We start from the raw sequence: 13282 nt of genomic DNA on the forward strand, positions 1-13282 counted from the left end.
GAATTAAGTTTGTTTAGAACAAGAAACCAAATAAAATACTCACAAATGATGGTTTGGGTACAAGGTGTTAGAAGATAAGGAAAAAAAATTAAAAATATATTTAAAAATAAATTATGGTTTGGGGAATTTTGCTCATAAGTGACTCTGAGTCCATGGAAGATGCTGAAAAGGCAGAGCTCTGTGGTGATAAAAGTCAGGTAATAGGAATGCCCTGGGAGTCTTAGGGTTCTTGTGATATAAGCAGGTTTGAATCACATATCTGAGGTTGGACTGATGACCCCTAGGCAGACAGTGGTGCTGAGGTTGTCAGTGCTGTGAGAGGGAAATGGGAGGGCCCGGGTCTTTCCAGGGAAGGCAAGCATTCTGGGATGCCAGTGATATTGTGCAGAGCCAATGGTACTGTGGAGACTGAGGGAGGCACCATCACCTAGAGTATGAGATATTTAAGGGCTTTCTCCTAGGTCTTGTTATTGGAGGCATAGAATCTGGATTAGGTGTAGTCTTATTCACATATCTCTTCCCTTCTCTTCTCATGGAAGAACATTTATAAAACATAACCTCATAAAGTTTTTAAACAAATTAGCTTAAGTCGATTTGCAGCATCATCCAATTTTTCATAGTACTGGCAGGCAAAACGTTTGCTTTTAGCCAAGGAAAAAGCGACAATTTGTCAGCATGAATAAGGTACCTGTAACAATTTTGTTTATATTATAGAGTCAAATATTCATGGCAATCCTATCCATTTTACTGGTAACAAATACAATGAGTTGCCTTTAATCACACATCTTACATACAGAAGAGCCAAAGTTGAGATGTGGTTATGACATACTCCAAAGCTCTTCCCCTCTGTCATACCATATTTCAGAGAGTGGTTAATTCCCCACTAGTCATTTCTTCAGCTGTGCTTCTACCTACTAGTTTTAATTTTAAATAGACAAAAAGCTCATTGCATGATCTTAGTGATCAAAAAAGGCATAAATATATTCTGAAGAGATTTCTGATCTCCAGACCCATAGGCTAATACATTTTTGTTATTTATTTGTTTGTTTGTTTGTTTATTTAGAGACAGAGTGTCTCTGTCGCGGGGGCTGGAGTGTAGTGGCGCGATCTCGGCTCACTGCAAGCTCCGCCTCCCGGGTTCCCGCCATTCTCCTGCCTCAGGCTTCCGAGTAGCTGGGACCACAGGCACTGCCACCACGCCCGGCTAATTTTTTTGTATTTTTAGTAGAGACGGGGTTTCGCCATGTTAGCCAGGATGGTCTTGATCTCCTGACCTCGGGATCGGCCCCCTCGGCCTCCCAAAGTGCTGGGATTACTGGCGTGAGCCACCGCGCCCGGCCGATCTTCTCCCAGTTTCTGTGGGTCTGGAATCCAGGCATGATTGGACTGGAAGCTCTGCTTGAGAGTCTCTCAGAGAGCCACTGTTGAGGTATTGGCTGGTGTCTTAGTCCATTCAGCTGCTATAACAAAATACATGAGCATGGGCAGTTTACAAACAATGGAAATGTATTTCTCACAGTTCAGGAGGCTGAAAGCCCAGCACCAAGGCACTTGCAGCCTCCATGTCTGGCAAGGTCTGCTTTCTGCCTCCTGGATGGTGGCCTGTTGCTACATCCTCCTGAGGGGATGAATGCTGTGTACTCACATGGCTGAGGGGAAGCAAGAAGCAAACTCATCCTCTCAAGCACTTTCATAAGGGTACCAATCTATTTACAAGGGTTCAATCTTAAGCCACTTTCATGGCTCAGCCATTTTTTAAAGACTCCACCTTTTAATACTATTGCATTGGAGATTAATTTGCAACATGAATTTTGGAGGGGACACAAATATTCAAACCATAACAGCTGGGGTTCCACTAGCAATGTGGACTGTATGGAACTGTTTGAGTCCAACATTTCATTAGACATGTGAAGTCAGTTTTAGTTGAAGTTATAAGAATGCTACAATTAGAGGATTTTGCCTCATTTGAAGGCTTGGTTAGGGGGAAATTCCCTTCCAAGGGGGCTCTTATTGTTGTAGGTAGGATGCATGTGCTCAAGGACTGTTGGACTAAGGGCTTTAGTTCTTTACCAGTAGGTTTCCAGAGGCATGACTCAAATCTGACCACATAGACTCTCCACCACACTTACCAGAACAAGCAACGAGAAAAGCCAAAAAAAAAAAAGGGGGTCAAGCCAGAGAATGAGTGCTAGCAAAAGGAAATGACAGTCTTTTGAAACATAGTAATTAAAGTGGTATTCCATCACCTTTCTGCTATTTAATTAACTAGACTTAAATTACTATGTCCAGCCTACACACAATGAGAAAAGATTATATAAAACTGTGAATACCAAAATGTAGAGTTGCACTTGAAGGCTGTTTGGGGTTATCATCAAGGTACACATATTCACGGATCATTTACTACACACAGTGCACTGTGTGAGCTAACATATTGGCTTCTTGAGTCCAAAGAATGTAAAATCTAGTTCGATATATAAAAAGACAGGTCACAATAAAACAAAACAAGTGATAATGCCACAGAACAAATATAAAACATAGTTCCATTACATCAAAAATCTCCTTTTATTGAAAAGTCGATGAGGAGAATTGGCTATAATAATTGCAATGAAAATATAATAATAATAGTAATAATGATTTACCAAGTAAGTTAGGGGTCACATACAAGGTCAATATTCTAAATTTTGTGCCATGCTCAATGGCCGCATCAAAGAGCCTGGAGAGTTTTACAGTTCTGTAAACCAACTCAAAATGTACATATCTATCAAAATAGCAGATAATATTTACTAGTCAAATAATGTTTTAAGATAAGTTCTTAAAGCATTGTTAAGATGCCCAACCCTGTCCAACTCAGAATACCACATTTAAACCTCTTTTTATTTAGGAGTTCCAGAGTCTCTGCAATATTTGCAAATGAAGGGAATGGGCAGTTCAGAATGATAAACTTCCTAAAATGTTGTAGTAAATGAAAAGTATTGGTGGGCTCTGATTTTCCTATTTACATAAATTTTTAGTTCTTGATTTAGGCATGTAATGTGTAGAAGAATGCAACTTCGCTTCTATATTGCCTTAAATATGTTCAACACCTGAACCACATAAATAAAAATGAATCAACTAAGAAAGTAAAAGATCACCTTCAATACAATTGGAAAAGACAAATATTACGTTAACAAACTCAACTAGCAATCTGAACTGTATGAAACTGAGTCCAACATTTCATTAGAGATTTGAAGTTAGTTTTAGTTGAAGTAATACGAATGCTAAAATTAGAGGATTTAGCAAGATCAAATCATTCACAGTAGAGGATATCATAGAAGTATGATTTAAAATGAAAATTCTCCAGGTTTCATAAGAGCAATTTTCAGCTATATGTTCCAAATATAACCTGTTGCCATCTCCTGCAGCATGGCTTATTCTGGTGCTAGATGCAGGTGTGCATGAAACCAGTGTGAAATTTGTTAGCAAAGGCAGAGTAGTTATTACGAGCAGATGAATCTCTTGGGCAAGGGCTTATTCATTACAGCTTTCCACTCTTCTTAAATCTTTTATGACTGACACTAATTTTCTTGGGCATTCAAAACACTTCCTAAATGATCTCACCTCAGTGCACAGGGGCTACATGAAATAGTTTCAGATCCAGGAACAGTTTTCTCATGATAGGTAAGCCGATGATACTTCAGAGGAAAATATGAATGTCAGGAACCATAGGACAGTTATAAATCTTTGGGGTAAGACAGATGAGATTTGAAATCTGTTGCTTACTTCAATGTTCCAGCAGTGTGATCTTGGTCAATTTATTAACCCGTCAAAATTTCAAGTCCACTGTTGAGGTCCGCGTGTTTCCTAAACAAAGGAATGAACACACAAGACAACACAAGACAAGACAAACATGGCGGCCGCCTCGAATGGCGCTCTCTGCTTTATTTTATACAGTCGTTTGTGGAATGTAGCCAAGTCACAAGACACGTTGTTTTTCTGACCTTTCCCTGACTTTCTGGATTTTCAAGATGTTTACACATAAACAAGCCCCCAACGCCCTGCTTCGTTTGCAAGAGCAGGACTTATTGGGAATGACTCGTTGGCGAGCACGTAGTCCTCTACATCCACATAGGAAAAATGGGAGAAAATATGTATGATAAGAGAGGGTGTGACTATTTAATGGACATTTGGGTTGGTTTCAAGTCTTTGCTATTGTGAATAGTGCCGTAATATTCTAATGATCTTCCTCTGAACGTTTTATCGTCAGTTAATCACCCCGCCTGTGTCAGTTACAATATTTGTGTTTAGAAATTTTCTATCTCAATCCTTACTATATACTTGTTTTAGTATAGTATAAACAAGTATATTTAGTATATACTTGTTTAGTATAGTATATCTTTAGAAAAAGAATATTCCCTGCCCAAATTTAAACTTTCCTCATCCCAAATGAATTTTAGTCTATTAAGTTAAAATGTTTTGTTTTAAATCTTGATAATTTTGTCTATCAAAATGTAAGTGCCACCAATGGACGGATGATTTAAAAACACTGAGTATTTGAAGTGCCTTATGTACATCATATAAACTAAGTACGTCGTGAATATAGCAGCCTCTGGTACCTCTGGTGTATTTAGCATATTATCATCCTAGGGTCTTATGGATTTTTTCATGTCTTCATATCTATGTTCAGAACATATTCATAGTTTACTTCCTTTTTCTAACATGTTAGGTCTCATAAGTTACTACTTTATCATATTTTACTTCCTCTGTAACTTATGCTTGAGTCATAAGCTAACTGCTCAACCTAGTTTTATCTACCATTCTGACTTATTTTCTTATATTTGAAAATTGACTTGAATATTCTCATGAAACATAGATTCCATAATTTCTCAGAAAATAAAAAAGATAATTCCAATACTGTGTCTCCTCTGTTTTCTTTCAATAGTTTTTTTTTTTCTATTTCTTTCATAAAACTTTTTAAGGTGGAAGTAATAAAAACGATTGTTTTGAAGCCCTATTGCTATATTGGAGACTATGATTTTGGCTAAGTAAACAGAAATAATGAAATTTTCAAGAACCTTCAGGGAAGTTAGCATGCTAGGTACACTGAATCACACATTCAACAAATATTGGCTTAAGTCCTACAATCCAAAGATATGGCCAAGGTACTGCAGAAGAGAAAAAATGAATTAGATTCTCTCTCCAAGTTCTCTGCTCCAAGTGGCAGCAGCATTGCTATGAATTAACTACATGATTTCCACTTCCTAGGCATACAGGGAGACTACATTTTTCAGCCTCTACCTCAATTATTTTGGGGTCAAATGACCAAACATAGACTAGTACGTTGTAAGTGAAATGATACGAGCCACTTCCAGGGCTGGATGATAAAAAATACTCTGCATTGCTATCTACTTTCTCCTTCTCTTATGTCAAAAACAAGTCCCTTAAGTTTTACAGAAGGTGAAGATGCAAAAGGGAAGCATCCTGGATTTTCAAGACAAAGCTTGGAGGAGAGCTGCTTAGGGGAGCTGTGGGATGAGCAAGAAATAAAACCTCTTTCATTTAGCATAGCCTCATGTTGTGTACAATTACTGATAGACATTCCAATGCCACATAGAAATTTATGTGCAAAAATCCAGTGCAGAGTCAGTGCTGGGAAACTGGGATAGGGAAATTGTTCTTCAAGATGAGAATCAGATAAGGAAACACAGAAAAGATGTCATTTAGCAGTTTATTTGACAGATTTGGACACATAGTGAAAGTATCAGAATTGTGGTTTGTAAAAATAATCTTATACCCTGAGGATGAGCTACATAATTTGTGCAACCCAGTGGAAAATGAAAATTCAAAGATTATTAAAAATTTAAGGATGCCTACAGCAAAGTATTATATTAAGTGTGGGGTCCGTCTAAGAACAGGCCCCTTTGGGACTGCATAGGGAACATGCTCATGGAGAAGCAAGAGGAAATGGAAATATAATGTGTTTACGTGGAGTTGCAGCTAAGGGTAATGCGTGTAGTTAGAAACTGCTTACAATTTTCAGAAAACAAACAGTATTTATTAATAAGAAATTCATTGATAAGCCAGTCAGGATGGAGGCTATGGCTACCAATATGGAAACCAGTATCTATACATAAATGTTTACTTAATACTGGTGCAAAACATGTGGTTTTGACCCATACATATACTTTCTCCCTACAGTGGGAATAAAATCCATGGGTTTATTACAATGAAAATAAGAAAAACCACATGCTGCCTATACAAAATAGAACCTACAATTTCTGTTTATTTTATTTTTAGCATTAAATTATTTAGTTAACCAACTGACTGCTGAAATTCATTTTCATTATTGTTTCCCCGAGTGTCTCAAATACAGTACTGAAAATGAAATTTACTCCTGTTCCTGAGTATCCCAGCCATATTCTAGTAAACTGTAAATTTTGTAAAACCTATAAGCAGGTGAGAATTAATCAGAGGAATTAGATCGATTCTTTGCAACGTCCTAAAGATAGCCTGGTGCCTTAGATCAAAGTGTTTCTTAGTACTGCAGTGGGTGGGAATCAGTGTGGCTAGTAATTTGAACAGACAGAATCCACTTCCACTAACAAAGCAAAATATTGAAGTGTTTTCATATCTGCAACAGTTTCCTTTGTGTTTTACAAAAGAACATTTAATTCATTTTTTGTCTTTTTTTTCCCTAAGTTAGTATTGCCAAATTGTGTTAATCCTGAGTAATGCAAGAAGTTAAAGATATAACTTGAGGTAAAATAAACATCTAGTTCTTCCATATATCCTCAATTGATCACAAAAATAAATATAAGGTTAAACATAGAAATTGATAAATGAACAATTCAGTATAGAGGAAGCATGCTTTGGGCAGAGAAAAACATTATAAATATTAATATTTGCTATTGCCACTCTGAAAAGTCTTACATTAGCATGCGATCCCTTCTTGCTACATTTCAATTCAGAATGTACTTAGAATATATTTTTTGTGTGTGTACTTGTCATGATGTTATTTCCTTCTCAATCATGAAAGCACTCTCATTCTTTGATAGTACTGTGGTAGAATGTTCATAAAATATACAGAAGCAGAAGGGCAGAATTATTTCCTTGATTTTCCCCCAAAGCTTTGTGACATGTAAAACTATAAGTCCCAGAAGTCTTGCACTTTAGTAAGAATACATTCCAAGAAACAGTAACAGTGATGCTTTTTTCCAGCATTTTGCAATATTCTTGAAAATAAATTGATAGAATAGTCATAATAGGTGAAATGGTAGTTCTTTTTAGTCTCTTTATTACTAAATTTGGAAAGTCAACTTGCATACAAAAGCCCTTATAGTGATACAGGTTTTTCTACTCTCCAATAGCCTCCAATACAGAATACATGTTCACCAAAATTGACAACACAGTATTATGTTCTGGTAAGTGATACTGAGGTGTATGATTTGCTTTCTTAATGTCGATTACAAGAAATTGTGAAACTGAAGGCTATATCTTTCTTTAATCCGGATTTTGAATTTACCAGGACATTAGCTATATTCCTTTTGTGGTTAATTAGGAAAAATCAGCATTTTCTGTCCCTCTTCCACTCAGTTTCATTCTTTAAGATTTTTGGACATTGCTTTTGATATAATTTGACTGTGTCCCCACCCAAATCTCATCTTGAATTGTAGCTCCCATAATTCCCACATGTTGAGGGAGGGACAGAGTGGGAGATAATTGAATCAAGGTGGCTGTTTCTTCCATACTGTTCTCATAGTAGTGAATGAGTTTCATGAGATCTGACGACTTTATAAAGGGGTTTCCCCTTTCAGTTGGTTCTCACTTTCTCTTGTCTGCCACCATGTAATATATACCTGCCACCCTGTAATATATACCTTCCACCATGATTGTGAGGCCTCCTCAGTCATGTGGAACTGTGAGTCCACTAAACCTCTTTTTCTTTATAAATTGCCCAGTCTCTGGTATGTCTTCATCAGCAGTGTGAGAACAGACTAATACAGATTTTTCACTGTTTTTTTTTTTTTTTTTTTAATTACAGCAGCATGTTATCCTTTGCTATATTTGAAAAAACAAGGGAGGCTTTCTTATCTCAATGTATCCTCCTCTCTACTTCCAGTGGCTTATACTTGTAATCCATTGTAAAAATGCAAGTACTCCAGGGAGAATTACTACAAAAGTGAAATAATTTATGTAATTATTTTCTTTGAAAGGAGAGGATATATAAAGCATTAAAAAGCTGGGTGAAAGCAGTTATATTAAAAACCTAAAGAAATGCTCAGAAAGTGTTAGAAAAAGAGTCACTGCCATCAACTGACTGAACAAGACCAGGGCCAGATGGTATGCTCATATTCTTATTTCAGGTAGGATAGAGCTAGAATTTGCATTATTAAATAAAAGCAAGTCTGGACTTAGATAAGAAATGATTGTTTAGAAGTCTATCACAATAGGAAGAATGCTCTGAGCTCGGATATCTTCTGTTGTCTCCAAATGAAACAGAAAATAGCCTTTTTAAAAAGTGGGGGAAGGAGGGGATAAGTGAAGATCTTGGTTGGACAACCAAGAGGAAATGATCAGTGGGAACTGGCAGGAAAAGCATCACTCTGTGGGAAGCTGAGTCCCAGGAGAAGCTGACCAAGAGGGTACGTTCCACTTTGCAGTGCCTGTTCATGCTTGGGGGCAGGCAGAAATCAGCCACCTGTGGGGAGGAGAGAAGCCTTCTGAAGCATGCTCAAGGCATGAACAGTGGTGAATCCTTAGTCAATGCTATCGCATTATTTTAACAAATGATTGTTTTTGATTGAAGAAAATGAAAATGTTATGAATTATGAACACAGACACACTACCCACGCGTAGCCGCTGTTTAAAAATGGAGACTTTGGCTCCTTTCAGATCTCCAGTCCTAATAAGGAGAGTTTGGCTTTCAGCCAATTTGGAAATATTTTACATGCTACTATTGTATCAGCTGTAGTGTCTTCATCTATTCTTTTCTTCTTTTCTGATTTTGGTTTGCTACATTATTGCGGGAAGTCAGGGACCCCGAAACAGAGGGACCGACTAAAGCCGCGGCAGAAGAACATAAATTGTGAAGATTTCATGGGCATTTATTAGTTCTCCAAAGTAGTACTTTTATAATTTCTTACACCTGTCTTTACTGTAATCTCTGAACATGAATTGTGAAGATTTCATGGACACTTATCACTTCCCCAATCAATACCCTTGTGTTTTCCTATGCCTGTCTTTACTTTAATCTCTTAATCCTATCATCTTCTTTGTAAGCTGAGGAGGATGTATGTCGCCTCAGGACCCTGTGATTGTATCAACTGCACAAGTTGTTTGTAGAGCTTGTGTGTTTGAACAATATGAAATCTGGGCATCTTAAAAAAAGAACAGGATAACAGCGATGTTCAGGGAACAAGAGAGTTAACTTTGAACTGGCCACCGGTGAGCCAGATGGAACAGAGCTATATTCCTCCTCTTTCATAAGCAAATAGGAGAAATATCGCTGAATTCTTTTTCTCAGCAAGGAACATCCCTGAGAAAGAGAATGTGCCCTGAGGGTAGGCCTATAGACCGGCCCTTTTAAGGCGTCCTGTCTTTTATGGTCCAAGCCCAAGGCATGAAATAAGCCCCGGCCTCCAATAGTGCTCCCAGGCTTTTTGGAACGAGGAAAATTGCCACCTAATCAATTGTGGTCAGACAGGTTATCTGCTCTCAAACCCTGTTTCCTGATAAGATGTTATCAATGACAATGCGTGCCCGAAACTTCATTAGCAATTTTAATTTCGCCTCATCCTGTGGTCCTGTGATCTCGCCCTGCCTCCATTTGCTTTGTGATATTTTACTACTTTGTGAAGTACGTGATCTCTGTGACCCACACCCTATTCGTGCACTCCCTCCCCTTTTATAATCGCTAATAAAAACTTGCTGGTTTTAAGGCTCGGGGAACATCACGGATCCTGCCGACATGTGATGTCTCCCCCGGACACCCAGCTTTAAATTTCTCTCTCTTGTGCTCTTTCCCTTTATTTCTCAACCCAGTCTAGACACTTAGGAAATAGAAAAGAACCCACGTTAAACACCGGGAGCGGGTTCTCCCGATACTACATAACCTAATCTTCAGCCGCACGTGGTGTGTTTTGTGGAGGAAAGTGCTAAAACAACAAAAAGCACCAAAAAACTTAACTTACTTTTTTGATGCTTATGATAAGGACTGGAATTGGAATTTGACAGCACAGTACTGTATACAAGTGTCATACGCTCCCAAGGGGGCTGCATTCAGAGAATTTTATTATGACCGTGCCTCCAGGGTACTCAGTGCACAACCTGAGAAATTGTATAGAGCATTTTGGCTCTATCTATAGCTACCTTAAGGGATATTGTGTTTAAAGTAACAAATTAGTTTCAGATTTGACTATAGGATTAAATCATTGTTATTATTATTCCACAGCCTACGTATGTTTTTAAGATCTGTATCCAGATTTTTCTTCTATCTGATCATTCGTAAAGACAGTTATTTGTAGGGAAACCTATAACTGTTCTATTCACTCTTACTTCCTCCTGCGCATAACTCCTTAATCACCCCCTGTAAAACCTCCAAAGGTAGTAGATTAAGATTGTAGATACAGTGATCAAACTTGAATTCTGAGTCTATCATCTGCTGTGTACGGAACGAACCTTGAGGAAGTTACTTAACCTCTCTAACCTATAACTTCTCAATTTTAACATGGAAAAAAATGTATCTACCTAATGGAGCTGTTATTATAATTAGTTCAAATATATCATGAAAGGAACTAACAAGAGTATCTGAAGTAGATAAATACTAGGTTATATATGTCAGCTTATATCGTTTAGTACTTATACAAATATAAGCAAGTTTTAAGTGCCAGACTCACAGTACTATCAAGATTAAACAATAAGGCAAATATCCTGCAGGTAACAATTCTAAATTATAGTATATAGAGAAAATACAAGACTATGATATGTGTATATGTGTGAGTCCAGTTTTATTATTATTTATATGTAAAGTATGTATATAATATATGTGTAGATGGTGCAATTATTTCAAGTTATTAATGTGCAACATATTAGAAAGTATTTTTAAGTGAACAATAATCAACAACATATCCATATTTATTGGCTGCCACTAAAGCTGTATTTAGAGGAAAAATTATATAGCTTTAAATGTTCATATTGAAAAAAGTGAAGGTTGAAAATTAATAAGGTAAGTGGCCCCTTTAAGAAGCTTTATCCCCAAAAATGGGAATCCAAGCCCAAAGTAATTTGAGAACAGTAAATAATAATAACAATGAAAGTTAATGAAATCTTAATACAAACAACAGAGTATATCAATGCAAACAAATGTGTTTTTCTTAAGATTTTTAAGATAAATGAACCTCCATTATGAAAGACAGAGTGGTATCAAAGCAAATAATAAATAAGTCGTATTAATATCAAAGAAGAAAAGGAAATGCCATTATCAATTCTGGAGACAGTAAATGGATAATAACCAAGTCTTATGAAAAATTGTGTGCCTATAAATTCAACAAATGAACCAGATTCCTCAAAATGCATAAATTATTCAATCTAATGCCAATAGTAACAACAAATATGAATTGCCTAATCTCTAACAACATTTTTCTTAATTCAAAATCCACTCCCCTCAAAAAAAATTCACAGCAATCCTGTCACATCAGTGATGTTTAGCAAACATTCGGAGTTGAATTGCATCAAGCATAGACAACGTTTTCATGAAAATAGAGAATATATAATGAGTTGTCAACTCGTGTTATGAGTTCAGTATTACTCTGACATCCATGCATGAAAAAATAGTACCAGAAAACTATATGGCATTAACAGACAAAAGTACTTAACAAAATATTACCAAATTAAATCTTCCAATATATAGTCTTAGCCCATAATCAATAAATGAGACTTGTCCTAGGTCTGCACAGTTAGTATTACATTGGAAAAAAATCAAAGTAGCTCATCAGATTAATAGAATAAAGGAGAATAAACATTTGATAATTTCAGTAGATACAGGAAAAGTATCTGACAAATTCCGATATCCATTCATGGTAAAAACTCTTAACACACTTGCAATTATAGGGAACATTTTCAACTAATTATGAAAAGCTGAATGTTTTCCCCTTAGTGACACAGCAAGAATGTTCACTGTTACCCTCATTTTCCACATTGTGCTGAAGATTCTATACAATACAGTAGTCTTAGAAAAGAAGTATTCAATGATTTGAAAGGAAAAAGCAAAATTCTGTACTCACAGACATCACTTGCATAGGAAATCCTAAGACATTGCTTAGTGAATCATCTTCACTATGATTAAAAAGTGAATTCAGCAACATTCCAAAATGCAATGTTAGAGCAATACAGAAATTATAGAAGAAGTTAGCAAAATATATTCATGACCAAACCACCAAACATTGCTGAGAGAAATTGAAGAAGTTCAAATACATGGAAGTTTACACCATTTTTCCAGGTTGGAAGATTCAATGTTGCTATGCTGTCAATTACTCCCATATCGGTTATATATTTAATTTCTTTCTTAAATACTGTCCCTTTTTCTTCTCATATCTTCTACTGTATTCTCTTCTCTCTTCACATCCAAAATCTACTACCCTCAACTGTCCTATTTTATTCCATTTCTTGTTGAATGGTGTAACCCTTCTCACAATTGGCCAACCCAGAAGCCCGTGGGGGAAAAAATCTCCTTCTCCTTCTAATTACCTGCAGTTAGTAAATCTTGGATAATAATAAATTATCCGATTAAATAATAAATATGTTGACAGTTATCCAAATTAAATATGTTGACAAGCTACTTTAAACTCCTTTGCCAATGTCTTTGCTTATGCCTTTATTTTTTATCCTTTTGGCTTGAGTATTAGTATACTAGACTCATATTTGAATAACTTGCCTTTGTTCTTGAACCTCAATCCTTTTCAATATTTCCAAAATGATTTTCCTGAAATTTGAATCTAGTAAAATTATATCCTCCCTAAAAACTCTGATGGATTCGAACCATCCTGTTCTTGTTTTGTTTATGTTTTCATGATTAACTCCAGATACTTCTCAACATCTGCTGTAAAATGCAAATGTGCCAGTTTATTGGGCATTCTATTAAGATGTCTTTATACATCATGATATTGCACACATAGCTCCTTTTCTTGATGCAAGTAGGCCTGCTTCATCATCAAGCGCAATATAACAACCAACCTTTCATGGAATGCTTTCCTGACTACTTCATACCTCCACCTGCAAAATATCAGTAGCTTAAGTCACACTCTCCTGT

Source organism: Mandrillus leucophaeus, unplaced genomic scaffold (assembly GCF_000951045.1).
Source record: "Mandrillus leucophaeus isolate KB7577 unplaced genomic scaffold, Mleu.le_1.0 Scaffold142, whole genome shotgun sequence".
NCBI classification, from domain to species: domain Eukaryota; kingdom Metazoa; phylum Chordata; class Mammalia; order Primates; family Cercopithecidae; genus Mandrillus; species Mandrillus leucophaeus.